Source organism: Aotus nancymaae, unplaced genomic scaffold (genome assembly GCF_030222135.1).
Source record: "Aotus nancymaae isolate 86718 unplaced genomic scaffold, 86718_ANA_hifiasm-v0.15.2.pri h1tg000003l, whole genome shotgun sequence".
Taxonomy (NCBI): Eukaryota; Metazoa; Chordata; class Mammalia; order Primates; family Aotidae; genus Aotus; species Aotus nancymaae.
The window spans coordinates 17,918,492-17,935,424 of NW_026988414.1; the positions used below are offsets into that span (position 1 = coordinate 17,918,492).

At 48.0% G+C, this 16,933-nt stretch overlaps 1 protein-coding gene across 14 annotated transcripts in view; it reads right to left on the reverse strand.

Annotated features, from left to right (window-relative positions):
• The window catches only part of ZNF618 (zinc finger protein 618), a 176,194-nt gene that overhangs the window by 64,025 nt on the left and 95,236 nt on the right, over positions 1–16,933 (reverse strand). The window lies entirely within an intron of this gene.

Here is a 16,933-nt window from a genome sequence, read left to right on the forward strand (position 1 = left end):
CGTTCTGTTAACAGCAGCCCAAGACGACTCATATAGGAGGCCAGGACTCAGATGGAACACGAGTGCGAGGGCACGCTGGGAAAACCAGTCAGGAGCAAGGGCTAGCGTGCCAACCACTTCCTCGCTGTGGGCCTCGAGCCAGCCACCTAACCTCTGAGCCTTGGTTTCCCCAACTGCAAAATGGAGCTAACACGGTTGTCATGCAGATTTTAATCAACTAACACATGGAAAGTACTCAGCACAGCGCCTGGCCTGGCATTGCTCTCAGGACACGGTCACACGGTCACCATTACCATTGTTAATAATGACACATGGTTAGAGCTTCATTGGCACCCAGTGATGCCTCCTCCTCATGCGTCTGCCCCATCAGAGGCACCAGACACACTGTCTGAGCTTTTGCCCTTCTCCACAGTAAGGAAGTGTAAAACTGCATGATTCCATCATCTCAGAAGTCATTTCCTTCATTTATTTAAAAAACACTTACACTTAAGTGCCCGGCACTGTTCTAACACACTAATTCCTTTCTTCCTTAGCAGTGACTCTAGGAAGAAAATCTTAGTATTCTCTCCACTTTACAGTCTAGGAACTGTGGCACTGAGACGTGAGATAATACACCCAAAGTCACATGGATGGTACGAGGTGGGACAGGGACCTGAGGCAGGCAGCCTGGACTGGGAGAGAAAGTCGCAGAGGACAGCCTCCTCACCCACAGCCGAGGCCACCCCACGTCACCCATCCTTGACCTTCGGCATACAGAAGGTGCTCCTGGGTGAGCAGGAGAACAGGAGGTTCCCTGGCTTTGCAGGCTGATGCCACCTCTGTGGGGGACAATATCATGACCTAGAGTCCCCCGATCCCCCAGAGGGGAGCACAGCCCCGCCTAGCTGCAGGACACCACAGGGCAAAAAAAATCTCAAGTTCTGTGAGGCCTAAGATATAAATGGAACCGGCAGGTCCAGCAAGTCACAAGGGACAGCTGTGGCTTTAGAGAGGGAGGTGACTCCTGCTGCTGGCCAACAAGAAAGGGGGATCCCCTGGAGTTGGTGAGCTCCCCCACATAAGCAGCACTGGAGCAGAAGGGCCAAGTACCAGGTTTGGAAGTTGGATCATCCTAGGGCCACATCTCAAAATTGCCAGTTGCAGGCTCCTACATAAGTGACTTGACTCCTCCAAACCTCAGTCTTCACATCCATACAATGAGGATAAACATGGTTCCTGCCCCACAGTGCTGTGATGCAAAATAAGGTAATGTCTACATAGGACCTAGAACAGTAGCTACTGGTAGAGACGTTCTACTGTATCTACCTACTGTCCTTTTTATGGAGTGCCGGGAAGGGGCATGTGCAGAGGATGCAAGGGAAGGATCTTAAGCGATATAGACTTTAGCACATGGCTGTGAAGTTTGGGCTGTGGAGTTGGACCAACAATGGTTTGAATGCCAGCTCTACCACTGTTCTGTAATGGGATGCAGGCAGTGAGGGAGTGAGGACTTTGCTTAGTGCTGCAGAGGTGGTCATGCTGATGAAGCTGACAGTGAACGATGTGTATCCATCCGCATTCAAGCTGGGGGGGTCAAGAAAGCAGCTGACATTCCCGTTTCCTAGCTAAGACCACATGGGTGCTAATGGTCAGAGTCCTGAGACTCACTGGGCAAAGAGATGGGAGAGAAGAAAACAGAAGGGGCCCCCGACCAGAACTCCCTTATCCCGGCTTTCTTCACAGCCAGTGTTCTGAAGCTCAGTCTGAGGCCTCGAGAGCACTTGATCATGCCATCTGAAAAGATTCAGTGTCCCTTCCTGCTCCCAAGGTCCACATCAGCACCATGGCATCCTGGCAGGGGCAGGGAGGAGCTGCTGGAGTCAGGCAGGCTGGATGGAACTCTCATCTGCCCACCCGCACACCCTGCAGCCTTGGGCAAGAGAATCCCTTCTCTGAGCCTGTTTCCTTGTCTGTTAAAGGAGGACCAAGACTCTTGCCAGCTGCGAGGGTGGGCACAGAGTAGATTTCCATGAATGGCAGCTGCCATGATAATGATGACATTGGTTCATCCTTGCCTCTGGGAAGCCTTCCTGGCTTGCCTGAGGTGGAGTCAGACTCCCTCTCTGAAGGCTACGTCTTCCTCACACAGGTGAGGTTACTCTGACAGCCATCCTCCCACTGTGTCCTAATGAACTCATCTTGGCTCACTCGTGCCCTTCCCGACATTTCAGTCTCACTTCTAGCTCATTGCCTTGTTTTATTTCCTTTGCAGCCCTGTTATCTGAAAATGCATTGTACACTGGCTCACCAGACTGCACCCGTCCTAAGAGCAGGTGGGGCCCTCGGGAGTATCATGTGCCTCTGATTCCCAGCATCCAGGAGGCCTATAGTAGGTGCTCCATAAATAAGGTATTTGCTGAATGACCAAAAGGATACCTGTCTTCCAGTAAGCAGGCCCTGGGACGTATGCCTCCTAAGACTCCCTGGGGCCCACTGGAACAGCAGAGTAGATCCTTCAGATGGGTTTCCAGAATGGATGGTTACCCATTTGCAACAAGGCCAGACATGAATGCATCACAGGAGAGGCCCTCTCCAAAGGCACAGGGCGTGTAGCAGAGTCGAAACTAGAACTCGCATCTCCAGACTCCCAATCCTTTGTTCTATCCACTGAACTCCCAGCCTCAGGTCACCTGGAGTGCTCCTAACACCTGAAGCTGAGAGTCGGGCACAGGGGGATGTCTTTCTCCCATGAAAAGCTGCCTCTCCCTAGTTCTTGCACCCACATCTCCCACCCCAAACAAATCAGAGGTCACACTGGCAAATACAGCTGCAGCTGCCTGACCAGCCAGACTCCCGACAGTTCACAGAACATGAGGACCAGTGAGCCACCCTCTGTCGCCCACGGGCACAACAGCACATAAACATTCCCTCCCTTAAACGTGACACCCCCGAGTCCTTGCCGCGACGAGGGCATGGGCAACTTCTTTCTCTTCCCCCCGACTTCTAGGCTTTAGATTTACATGCCCAAATGATGCTTTCTTGAATGCTTTGCATTTAATTAGGTGTCCTAATAACAATGGAATCACAGAAGTACTTATATCACTTTGAATTAGTGGCACAGCACCTTCTAACTTCTTTAAAAAATTTTTTTTCATATATCATTTTTTAAAATAGAGCTCATTATTTTAATTATATCCATTTAAATGTACAGTGGAGCCCTTGGATATTCTCAGCACGAATCATTAGGTATATTAGTGAAAAAGCACTCGGAATCTATCTACATGCTGACACTCCATAATCTATTCTATTTGTGTCGCTGTAAAATAGATTTATATATAGATAACTACAAAATAGTTGCTCAAGATATGCTATGAATTTTATATTTAACCCGAGACACACTTCAACATAAAATCCAAAGTCAAGCATTAAAAGGGTATTTTTCAGTAAGTACATGCAATCCGTGGTCACTGGTTACTAATAGGGCAAGTCTGCCAAGAGAGAAGCCAGACCAAGTGGATTCCCATCCAAGAAGCTGCCTAAGAGTCCTGGCCTTTCTCTAAGGCAACGGTTCTCAAAGTCTGTTCCTTGAAGGTCTAGGGGTTCCAGAGCAATGGCTCTTAGATGCACCCATGAGGCTGGAATGGGGAAGGCAGTGTTGAGGGCTCTAAGACTCCTATTACCCTCCATCTTCAATATGCACAGCTTTGCTTTTTGCCTGATGTATACAGATTTAGGCTTCTTTCTCTCTGTGGTGGGGTGAGCGGTAGCCCCCTAAAAGATCCATCTACATCCTAATCTCCTGAATCTGTGACTGTGACCTTATTTGGAAAAAGGCTCTTTGCAGATGGAATCAAGTTAAAGATCTTGAGATTAGGCTCATCCTTGGATTATCTGAGTGGCCCCTAAATGCAGTAACAAATGTCCTTATAAGACAAAGGGAGATTTGAGACATACAGAAGAGAAGTTACAGAAGAGAGAAGGCAATGTGCCCAGAGAGGCAGCGCTGGAACGATGTGGCCACAAGTCAAGGAATGCTGATGGCCACCAGAAGCAGGCAGTGACAAAAATCAGATTTTCCCCTGGGGCTTCCAGAGGGAATATGACTCTTCCAACACCTTGATTTCCGACTTCTGACCCCAAGGATTGTATAAACTTCTGTTGTCATGAAGCAACAGAAGTGAAAGCAGCCATAGGAAACCAATACATTATGCAACACGACATCTGAAGAAACAACTCCAAAGCAGTGACGTTTGTAAATTACGATCTTTCACCACCCTTGGTTTTGTTCCACTTTGTTCCTGCTCGTCCCTGCTACTGTGTCTGGCTCGGCCAATGTGCCTGCAGACTCTGCCTGGGGAAGTTTCAAAAACAAGTCTCCTTGTCTCTCTGGGTCTCACCTGACAGTTCTTCAAAGAGCTCATGCCCACCTCAACACTCCTGGCATTCACAAGAGTCCCATGGCCAGATGGGGAAACCAAGGCATAGAACAGGGCCTGGGTCTGTTTTATTCACGTCTGTATCCCCAGCCTTAGCAGAATGCCTGGCCCACAGAAAGAACTCAGTGCACACAGATGAAGGAAAGGCATGGCCAAGGTCACACAACTTTTAGTGGTGAGCTTAGTCTGAAAACTTTCTGGCTCCTGTCCTGGTACTGTTGCCACTAAAGCTTGCAGCCTAAGACAATGCAACCAAGTAACTTACCAGTGGATCTGAGGCCCAAAGAGATGCCATTTCAGGCATGTCAGAGGACAGTCTGCGCTGATGTTAGGTGCCTGGGAGAGTGGCAGCTTTGTTTCCAGGCACAATTTCCACATTGTTCTGCCAATAATGCTGATGCTTAGAAGTTCTACCAAGTCACAGAAGATGTGAGTAGTGCTCAGCATCCTGGCCTTCAGTCCTACTTCTGCTGTTGATTCCCTAGGCTGGCTGCCCACCCCAAGACTCAGTTTTTCCATCTGCACAATGAGTGACCAGGAATCAGAGACAGCCAAGGCCCTTACAGAAGCCAGACATTTACCCAGCAAGGCGTGTGTGTCTCCTTACACAGCGGGGAGCAAGGCGCGCATAGGCATCCCAAGATTCGGCCTGGGGACCCCTGCTCTTCCTCCAAAGGTTGCCATTTACTCTCATACCTCACCTGCCTTAACAATGTCAAGGGTGGAGAAAAAGCCTCTAATCACAGTGTGTAAATAATGACTTGGTTAACTCCCTCTAGACTAAAACTCCACTCCTTAGGAATGAAGGTTAACTGCTCTCCAGCTGAGCTTAAATACACTCTCCAGGCCTGCATCGGATGTTAAATGAATCAACGCACATCCAGACGTGACTCTGCCCACTGACCAAGTCCTCCAACTCTACCCATTTGCCAACACTGACTCTGTGAGTGCGAATGATTCTTATCTATTTGCTGATATCAGCAGGCCACTCCTTGGTAATCCCTGTTAAGTCCAATAGGCTGTTCCCTCCACTACTCCACCACGGCGTCTCTTTTCAAGGCTGCCAGTGGCTGCCAAGCTGTTCAATCCAGTGGTCCCCTCTCAGTCCCTGTTGGACTCTGCCTCTAGCAGCAGCCTCTAGCACAGCCCCCCTCTCCTCCATCCAGCTGGTTGCTCACTTGGCTCTGTGATCGCCTGGTAGACCTCTGGCTTTCTGGACATTCTTGTCTCTTGTGCTGAATCCTCTTCATCATTCCAGCTCTTACAAGTTGATATCCCCTAAAGAACAGTTCTAGAACCTCTTGTATTTTTTTTTTTATTATACTTTAAGGTCTGGGGTACATGTGCAGAATGTGCAGGTTTGTTACTTAGGTATACACGTGCCATGGTGGTTTGCTGCATCCATCACCCCATCATCTACATTAGGTATTTCTCCTAATGTTATCCCTCTCTTAGCCCCCCATCCCCTGCTATCCCTCCCCTAGCTCCCCACCCCATGCTATCCCTCCCCTAGCTCCCCATCCCCCAACAGACTCCGGTGTGTGATGTGCCCCTCCCTGTGTCCATGTGTTCTCATTGTTCAACACCCACTTATGAGCGAGAACATGTGGTGTTTGAACTTCCACACTCACTTCCCAAGTGATCTCATGGAGACTTATACTTTTATTTCATATTTATCTTTTTTAATTTTATTTTTTTTTAAGAGACGGAGTCTCTCTATATTGCCCAGGCTGGTCTTGAACTCCTGGGCTCAAGTGGCCCTCCCACCTCAGCCTTCTGAGTAGCTGGGACCGTATATGCCCATGCCACCATGCCCAGCTACATTCTTAGTTTTAAATATTAACTACATGGTGGCGAATCCCAAATTGTATCTCCAGCTTGAACTGCCCCCGCCGAACTCCAGACCTGCATAAACCCCCAGCTACTTGACAACTCCATCTGGATGCCTAACAGGCACCTCGTATTTAACAGGTCCAAAACCCTGCCGCTGTATCTCTTCCCTCAAGACAGGAAAACAATTCTGCCTTCTAGCCCAGCACTCTTCCGGCTAAACTCTGCAATCCAAGACAACACAATCAAATAACCGCCATCGCCTCCACTTCCGCTAACAGTAATTCCATCCTTCCAGCTCCTCCTGCCCAGACTCTACAACTATCCTTGCCTCTTCCCCTCTGTCACTCTCCACTGTGAAATACTAGCAAACCCTGCCAACTCCATCTCAAAGTATGTCCAGAATCTGACCACTCCTTACCATGCCATGACCACCACTCCAGTTCAAACCAACTTCCCCTTTCTCCTGTCTTGTAAACATCTCATAAGCCGTCTCCCTGCCCTCTGTACACTGCCCTGGAATCTACATTAGACACAGCAGCTAAGGTCTTGTCACTCCCTGGCTGAAACTCACTTATGGTTCCCCAGTATTGACCCACTCAATGTTCTCTGTTACCTATCCGTCCACTTTACTGTCTATTCCTCAACTAGAACATGAGCTAGAGGACAAGATTTTGTCTTCTTGGTTCATGATACTCAGAGCAGTGGCTGGCACATGGGTGATGGTCAGTAAGAGGCTGTTTACCAAGTGAACCAAGGATCAAGCCCAGGAAAGGTCAGTGTCAGCATGGCGCTGGAGGCATCTGTAGCCTCTGATCCAGGCAAGACTTTTCTGTGATCAATCCATCAACATCACCATAACTGTCGATGATTGTGCTGCTTCTGTGAATATTCAGAACTGAAGAATAACTCATTCATTTGGCCCTCATTGTAACATAGGTTGGAGATGTTTCACAGAAGCCAATTTTCTGAACAGGTGAAGCTTATTTCTTGAGTGTCAAAGTTGTATCTTTATCCTTTCCGATGAACTGTTGAAAATTTCCTAAAATGTAACACACACTTCTCACTTTCTGAAATGCCAAGATACAGCAGCCTGGTAACACCCTGATAAGTGCAGGGTCGCCATCATGACCACCAATCAGCACAGACTCAGGCCCTAAGGGATAGGGTAGCTGTCTCCACTAACAATTCAGGAGCCTTCATTCTCCCACCAGCGGTTCTGGAAATGCTCCTCTCTGCTTCTAACTGGCTCCTGCTCCCAACTCCAAATCTGCCCTCTAATTAATTCCATGTGGTTCTGGAAGACTTCCAGAGGCCAGGGCTCTCCCACTGCTTTTTGTAGCCTTGTGCCTGGTCCTCTGGCAGGTGTCAGCTAAGGTCTGCTGAATGACAAACAGAAAACGACCAGACGAAAAACACCAGCATGCAGGGTGGAGGTGATGCTGGTGAGGACGGTGATGATCCACATGGCACAAATAACACGGAGAGCGATGCCAAGGGCAGCTGTGGTGTACTGAGTGCTTATGACCTGCAGGGGGCGGCATTCCAGGCCCCACACGTATACCATGCCATCCTTCTGCCTAATGCCTGATAGGGGTATCTTTTGTTTTCTAGGTAAGAAAGCCGAGGATTGCAGACACAGAGTGACTTTTTCACAGTCTCCCTGCTTCCTAGTGACACAAGCAGAATTCTGCCAGGTCTGTCTGACTCCAAAGTCCAGGCTTTTAACCATTTGGATAATTTTTGTTTTCTCAAGAGAAAAATAATAAAAACACCATTGAATGAATAAACACATACATGATGAAATGCCAGAAGGCCTAAGACACAGGGAACACATTCCCTTGTTTTCTGATGTTTTCTGAGCATCCATACAGAACTGGGCATATGGTAGATGCCAAAAGTAACACTGACATGAATTAAAGGAAAGGAATGAGGGGTCCCACCTCTTCCACAGAGAAAAGTGCCTGGGCTCTGTGCTCGCTGCCTGCCTCTCTTTCTCCCTGATGTGTTGTCAAATGCTGCTGTGCTCAAACACGTCCTTCAGATACAAAGAGTCTCCAGCTTTTAGTGACAAGGAGAGAAGCCACAGTGGGGAAAAGGTCATAGCTTCATCACTAGCCTGGGATTGCTGAGAGAGAACGTGGGGTAGAACCACAGTGTCCACAAATGCCAGGAGCGAGGCCCATGCCTGGTGCTATTTCACCTAAGTTTCAAATCCTCACACCATCACCTACTCCTTAATAACCCTCAAAATTCTCTGTACTTCCATTTCTGTCATGTATCCCTGATATATTTTAATAGTCAAGTAGAAAAGATTAGATTAATAGATTAAAACTATTAACCTATAAAACAACTTTTAATAGTGTAGAAATGCAAAGTAACCTACAATGCATAAATATATCATTAGCTGAAGATAATTCTTAGGCACTTAATTTTCTTCATTGTACGGTGTCAGTCAGCCACAACATTGGGTAACATTGGAGTTCACAAAGACAGTATATGATTTAAATATTAACAGTAAATTCCCTGGTTAATTTAAACCTAGGGAGGGGGAAAGCAAGAGTCTTGGGCAATCTTGTCAAGTGGCAAACTCTGAAATTTAGCAGGCTGGGGTTCCACAGTTACAGTTGGGAACGTCTTTCGAGGGTGCTGTGGCATGTGGAAGGTTGCCCAGGCTGTTAAGAAGAAGCGGTGTTAATGGCATTTTAAATAGACACACTGTCTTCATTTTCCAGCGGGTCTAGCAATGGTGCAATTCTGATCCATTAGCAATGTGCACTGTCCTCTGAGGGGCCATGTCTCTGTGTCTCCCAGATAGAATCTCCCCAACAGGCAGGTGGGGAGTGGAGGCCAATGAGGGGCCCATGCTCACTGTCCTGCAGAGACCTGCCATTCTGCAAAGACTATCCTGCACACATGAGGTCCCATGCAGACCCCAGAAGGCAGGAAGCTCAACCACTAAGGAGCAAGGTCATCCCTGAGCCCTCACACTGGACGTCTAAACAGAGGATAAACACACTCCTTCTGTTCACCATTACTTCGTGCCAAGGCCAACTTAGCAACTACTCCGTTATTCTCTGAGGTCCAACTCCTCTGGCCATCTTCTCCTAGGAATGAAAGGATAAGGAAGCCCCCCAGCAGGACTGCAACCCTCCACCTTCCTGCCCACGTCGCCAGCTGATGCCCAGTGCTGCCCAGCTGCTGACGTAGCTTTGCTATCACTCCATGGTACTATCACTGACATAGCTTTGCTACTGCTCCACTCCTGGCATCACAAATGTCCTCCTCCCCTCCACCCTGCAGTCTCTAGGACTGGGGGGGTGACAACCAACCAGCTGTTTCCCCAACATCCCAGGGTGAGAACTCAGCCCTGATTTGCTCACTGCCTGGAGGCATGCTGCCCTTGGACACACACAAGACTCTTTTAACTACATGATCCAGTCCTTACAAGGTGCTTGGAATGACACAGCAGATGCAGGGCTCATTGCTAGGGGCTCTAACCTGTCCACACCTCTCCTTCCTCATGTGCCAATCAGAGTTGTTATACTTACCACTAAGGGTGCTTTAGAAGATTAAAGGATGGGGCCAGGCGTGGTAGCTCATGCCTGTAATCCTAGCTCTTTGGGAGGCCAAGGTGGGTGGATCACTTGAGGTCAGGAGTTCGAAACCAGCCTGGTCAACATGGTGAAACTCCATCTCTACTAAAAATACAAAAATTAGCTGGGCATGGTGACAGGCGACAGTAATCCCAGCTACTCGGGAGGCTAAGGCTAGAGAATCATTTGAACCTGGGAGGCAGAGATTGTGCCATTGCACTCCAGTTGCTGGAGGACAAGAGTTAGACTTCATCTCAAAAAAAAAAAAAAAAAAAAGAAGAAGAAGATTAAAGGATGGATGGATGCCAGGTGTCACATACCTAATAGGAACTCATACGTATTAGTTCTTTTCTCCCACCCCTACTAAGCACACCAAATAAAATGTGAAAAGTTAGGTTAACTATTAAAAAGATGAGCTCACAGGTCATCAGAGGGGTACTTATAAATGGAAGTAGAGGAGGAATTTTTAGTCCCTATGAAAACAAAAGGAGTAGAAGGCAAGGCCACCCTCCATGCAGCAGTGAGGAGGAGAGATGGGAGACCCACAGTGCAGCCAAGTCCACTGCAGGACGGGCAGGCAGGAGTGATCAAGAAGGCGGGTTTGAGGTGTCCCGACACTGTAAACCAGCACACTCCGCATGGAGTCTGGAGGGTGCTCACACCAAGGGTGGGCACGTTCTCTTCTGTAAGCAGAGCCAGGCAGACGGTGAGGTCATGGAAATTTCCTGGGTTGCCTTCTCAGATCAAGGGCCTCTGTTATTGAAGGCCCCAAGAAGCAACTAGGTCAGGTCCTCCTACTTAGCATTCTCAACATTGAGCTGCAGGACAAGGCAAGACCCTGAACACTCTGAACTAACAGCCGCAGGTTCACAAGAAGAACTTTCCTACTTTGCTCAAGGAGTGTAAGTGGGGGGCCTGTGCTGGGTGGGAGGACTGAGTTCCTCAGAGACTCCCATCAAGTCCCTTTGCTGGACCACCCCAAGTTCAAGTGCCCTTTGGCACAAACAAATTAAGGATTTTGATGGACGTGAATTGTGGTCTGCATTTCTGTGGCTGTCTCCAGAGGAGAAACCTAAGACTGCATATGAATTTTCAAGAATCTGCCTTATTTACAGAGCCTAGGTTGAACGGTAACTAATTAAGCAGAGTGAACTCTGCCCACCAAAAAAGCAACTGGCCCCCTTGGAATAAGTCCATGAGCCCCCATTTAACCTGCAGTTTAGGATTTTTGTGGACAAACTGCCCGAATTTTCGTAGGGTAAAAATATTTCTGGAAATACATTTCTAGAAATCAAATCTGAGCTCCAGTAACAGGAACATAAATCTAGAGTTAAGATGAAGAAACATACCCTCCCAAAACATACCCAGTTCTCAAATAATTCATTCTGCTAATACCATACTCTTCATTAACTAGCACTGGGCTGACTACAGGTTGAATATCTCTCATCTGAAACACTCAAGACTGGAAGTCCCTGGATTTTTAATTTTTTTTTCAGTTTTTGGAATATTTTCATGATATTTACCAGTTCGACATCCCCAATCCAAAACCCAGAAATCTGAAACGCTCCAATAAGCATTTTCTTTGCACAGCATGTAGGTGCTCAAAAAGTTTCGGATTTTGGAGCATTTTGGATTTCTGGATTAGGAATACTCAATCTGTATTGCTGTGAAATTTTGTGCAAATGAAATCACGGTGTTTAGGGCTACTTTTATTGTACTGCTGAAAACCAAAACACTCAAGAAGAAGATATAAATAATTATACAGTCACTCACATGTGGCTATCAGATAAAATGGTACACCAGTGAAAAATCTTGGCTTAATTAAAGAACAAGACTTAGCTACATTGAAAGCCATTTTACCATCTGAGTGACTCTGGACAAGTCTTGTCCTCAATTCTTCTTGAGCAAGAAGGATGCCAATCACTATCTCAAAGGGCTGCTAGGAAGATCAAATGAGACACAAGACACATATGTGGATCATGGTAGGCCTTCAACAAATATGAGCTCCATCACCGTCATCCTTCCCTCCAGCCCCTCTCCAATGTCCAGGCTCTATGAGGAATCAATTGCCAGCCCACTCCTAGGAACCAGAATCCACCACAGTAGTAATAAAATTGAACACCTACTTTGAACTAGGCATTGTAGTAAGGGTATATATATTATTACACCTAATCTTCATTGACCACACTACGAAGGAGGTACTGATATAATCCCCAGTTTACAGATGAGGAAACCAAAATGCAGGAAGGTTAGGTAATGAGCCCAGGGTCATACAACCAGGCAGTGGACAGTGCCAGAATCTGAATCCAGGCAGTCTGGGCTCTTCCATTCTGCCCTAGGCCACTTGGCCCTTAGCAGGGCTGAAGAGATGGCAAGAAAGATGCTTGACAGACCAGGCCAGGGGTGCTGGGGGGCATGGAGAATGAGGACCACGGGAGTACAGCTGCTCCACTCTGGGGCCATCCCAGAACCAAGCAGGAGGCTGTGCATTTTTGGATGCAGGCTACACATATCCTTTGCTGAACTAAAGTCCTCAGACCTGAAAAAAATACAGCCCTTCAGAAACTCAGCTCTAAGCCTCTTGTCTAAGGTCCTGTCTGTCGTGAACCCTTGGGAACACCTATCATCACATCTTATCCCCTGCTGCTTATTCTCCTCCTGGCAGCCAGAATGATCCTTTTAAAACCAAACCCTATCATGCCACTGCTCTGTTCAAACTCCCCAGTGGCTCCTGATCTCACACAGGGGAATGGCCAAAGTCCTGACAACGGTCTCCAGAAGCCTCCGTGGCCACACAGGCCTCCCTGCTGCCGCTCCGGCTCCAGGGTCTTTGCACCTGTTGTTCTCTGCCTGGAATGCACTTCCCCCAAATGACTGCTTGGTCTGCCCCTGCAACTCTTTCAGGTCCTTGTTCATGACTCACCTTCCGTGAACGCTCAAATTAAAGCGGCAACATTGTCTCACACTCTCCCGATCTCCTCTGCTTCCCTCTCACAGCACATGCTACTACCTAACAAGCATGTATTTTACATATTGATTACAGCTGCTCCACTCCCACAACAACATCAGCTCTACAAGGGCAGGGATTTCTGTCTCTTTCACTCACTGCTGTGTCTCCAGCACCCAGGTCAGTGCCAAGCACTCAGTAGACACTCAGTAAATATTTGTGGAATGAATGAATGAGATTTGATTTTTTTTATATTCTCCTTCCTAGTCTCCTTGTCTACAAGATCCTGTTCACTTGTGGGGCAACTAGGACCTACAGCAAAATAATGAGTCCTTTAACCTCTTCCAGCCCAGGTTTCCTTATCTCCAAAATCAAAGGGTTGGATTAGATTTTTTACAGTCCTTCCAGCTCTGAAAATCTGCAGCTGACAAAAGAAAAAAAAATGTAATTCTTTATTACACCAAGTCTGTAACTATATTTACTTGATTATACAAACTGCACTTCCTTCAGAATTTTCCAAAGTTAAATCCCCACCACCGCCCCCGCCCAACACCCGACCCTTAGAATAAGTGGGGTTTGGCTGGAGTTGTGCTACGTGAGTTGTAACCTGCACACCAGGTCGACATTAACCTCAAGTGCTGGGATCACTGGTCTTGTAAAATCAACCCAGGCTGGGTTACAGGGAAGTAAACCAAACCGCATTCAGTTGTTTCTTAAGATCAGAAACACCACCTCTCCTTGTCCCCCTCAATTTAACACTAATTCCTTAGCAGCCCGTGCTGTTGACTTTGGGGTTTAGCCAGAGGCCCTCTGGAGAAATAGCATTATGTGTTCCAGGCCAAGAGGAAGGCGCTGGGATGAAAGCGGACCCTGGCGTGGTAGCAGACTGTGCCACAGCAGAGCTGGGGGTGAGGGCCCACGTTAGAGGGCTGGGGGTCCTTCAAGGTCATTCCGCCCAGAGCTGGCTAGCCTAATTCTGACTTTGGGGAACCTTAGCGCCTTCATTTCTCCATCTGAAGCAGGGATCACATGAGCTCTGATGTTCTACAAAGTGTCCACCCATCTAAATCCCACCTGGCCATGGTCAGGTCACCAGGGGTGTCAGCTAAGGCCGCCACACCGACAATGTTCTCTCTCTCTCTTTTTTTTTTTTCTTTTTGAGACAGAGTCTCACTCTGTTGCCCAGGCAGGAATGCAGTGGCATGATCTCGGCTCACTGCAACCTCCACCTCCTAGGTTCAAATGATTCTTCTGCCTCAGCCTCCTGAGTAGCAAGGATTACAGGCACACGCCACCATGCGCAGCTAATTTTTGTATTTGTTTTTAGTTGAGATGGGATTTCGCCACGTTGGCCAGGCTAGTCTCGAACTCCTGACCTCTCAAGTGATCCACCCGCCTCGACCTCCCAAAGTGCTGGGATTACAGGCGTGAGCCACTGCGCCCAGCCCAACAATGTTCTCCTAACGTTTAATGTATAATTCACTTCTCAGACTGAACATCAAGTCACTATATAAGTAACAGTGTGTTGGTCATTCAAAGGATTAGTTTTCATCACAGAATCAATATAAACTCGCCAGTGAGCTCCTCCAGAGTCCCGCCTTCTTGATAGGACCCCAACCTACAGCACAGTCCCCAGCCCCAAGCAGGCTCCAGTAATACACGTTAACTGATCCCTTCCCACTGAGAAGCAGGAGGGTGTGGGGGTAAGTGCACGCATCACAGAAGACTCGGGTAGACATCCTGGCTCTACTGCCTACCTCCACCTAGGCAGCCTTGGGTCTGTAAACCTGTCTGTGCCTCAGCTTCCTTGTCTGTAAAGTGGGAATAGTAAGAGTATCTCTCTCCATGAGGTTGTTATAAAGATTACATAGAACTAAATGAAGGCTGGGCATGGTGGCTCACATCTGTAATCCCAGCACTTTGGGAGGCCGAGATGGGTGGATCGCTTGAGCTCAGGAGTATGAGACCAGCCTGGGTAACATGGTGAAACCCCAGCTCTACAAAAGAAATGCCAAAATTAGCCAGGGGTGGCGCTGCCTGCCTGTAGTCCCAGCTACTCGGGAGGCTGAGATGGAAGGATTGCTTGAGCCCAAGAGGTACAGGATGCAGTGAGCAGAGACTGCACCACTGCACTCCAGCCTGAGCAACAGAATGAGACCCTGTCTCAACAAAAAGAAAAATTAATAAATTAATACACATCAATCACTTAGCTCAGAGCCTGACAAGGAATTGTTGACCAAATGGTAGTCATTGCTATTAGAAAGTCTTGTTTTTACACCTTAAGCCATACACGACCCCAGGTTTGGGTGGCCCTTCCTGGTATATATTCCGGTGCCATGGTAGGAACACGGGCTCAGTCACTGAGTATGTGTGACGGAAAGCCTAGACAGCAGGGAGAGCAAATCCGTGTGTCACTTGCTACTCTCCCCCTCCTCTGACTGGGCAGGCATCTCTAATCAATCTCAGCATTCTTCCACTGACCACAGCCTTTGGGGATAATCCTCAATTCAGACCTTCAGGCAGCCACCATGGGAAAACCCGCCTGTTCTTCTCTGGTTACAATCACCAGGCAGAGATGATCGTGTAGGAGAGATTCATACATTAGAAAGTGAGGGTAGACCACATTCCCACCCGACTGACGAGGGGTGGGTGGTGCTTTGTCTCTTCATTCACCCAGTGCTTTGAATAGTGCCTGCCACGCAGGAGACACTCGAACATCTACTAGTGTGGATAAATCAGCATCTAATCCATCTGAGTTCATAGCACACGGCACTACCAGAGCAGGTGCTTAGTGAAAGTGGGAGGGACATGGGAGAGGCTGTCTAGACCCTCACTTGGGCACAGCACTGAGGAATGGAGAAGGCACCAGCTTTGACAGGTTCAAGGCCCAACACGGCCACTGACTCATCATATGCCCCTGAGCAGGGCCCTTCCTCCCAAAGGCCTCAATCTCCCCTCTGCACAATGAGACGGTGGTCTAGACCAACTCAAGGCCCCTTCCAGTCCTGACATACCAATCCAAGAAACACTTCCAGGCACCAGTATCAGGACTGTCACGGCCCCATAGGCCACAGCCTCATACACTGTTCACACACAAATCCCACTCCTAGGGGCCCAGGAGAGAAACACAAAACGCTGGGCAGCTGCTGGCTACATGCGCCACCCGCCATGACCACAGGCCCAAGTGCACCGTCTCTGTCTACCTGTTCCTCTCTACACTCCCTGTCCCTACATCACTCCCACGTCTTCTTCCATCTCACCTAGTGTCCCCATCCCATAAACACATACTGAGAGCCTGCTAGGGGCCAGGCCATGGCAGTGAATAAGACAGACATGTTCCCTGCCTATGGAGCTGGCACTCTGAGAGAGACAGAAAAAAAGGAACACAGGGAAGGGAATGAAATCACGAATAATAAAAACGAAATAATTAAAGAGCTATGAAGGCCACACACCACAGACTGGGGCGCAGGTCCCTTGATACAGGGGGTCAGGGAAAGCTTCCCTGAGGGTAGAACTGACTCCGATCAGAAAGATGAAAGGGCACTCATCAGAGAAAGAACATTCCAGGCACAAGGAACAGCAGTTGCAGAGGCTCTCGGGCAGGAGTCAGTGTAGACTGGAGGTTGACAAACTGTAGCCATTTATGGGCATATTTATGTATCACCATGGCTACTTCAGCATTATACTGGCAGAGCTGAGAAACTGCCACAGAGATCATACGGCCTGCAAAGCATAAAATATTTGCCACACAACACAGGTCTCTGGATTCCATAGACCTCCGGCCTGGTATCATGGCCTCTGTTCCACTAGTCTCCAATCCACCCAACAAATGGACGCCAGGGTGGTATTCCTGAAACACCAAGCTCAGCACAGTACTCTCCTGCTCAGAGAATGTCAATATCTCTCCATGGTTTCTCAAAGTACATTCCAAGGAACACTTGCTCAATGCAAGGAACTTCAATAAAAGGGTCCCATGGTTAAGAAGTCTGAGAAACATGATTCTCTCTCTCTCTCTCTCTCTCTCTTCTCAAGCACACATATTACCATATTTAAAAATCTGGAAAGTCCCACAGCAAATAAACCTTTTTAATTTTGTTTAACCCACCGTCCTCTGAACTTATCTGGCTACAGAAAGAATCCTTTTT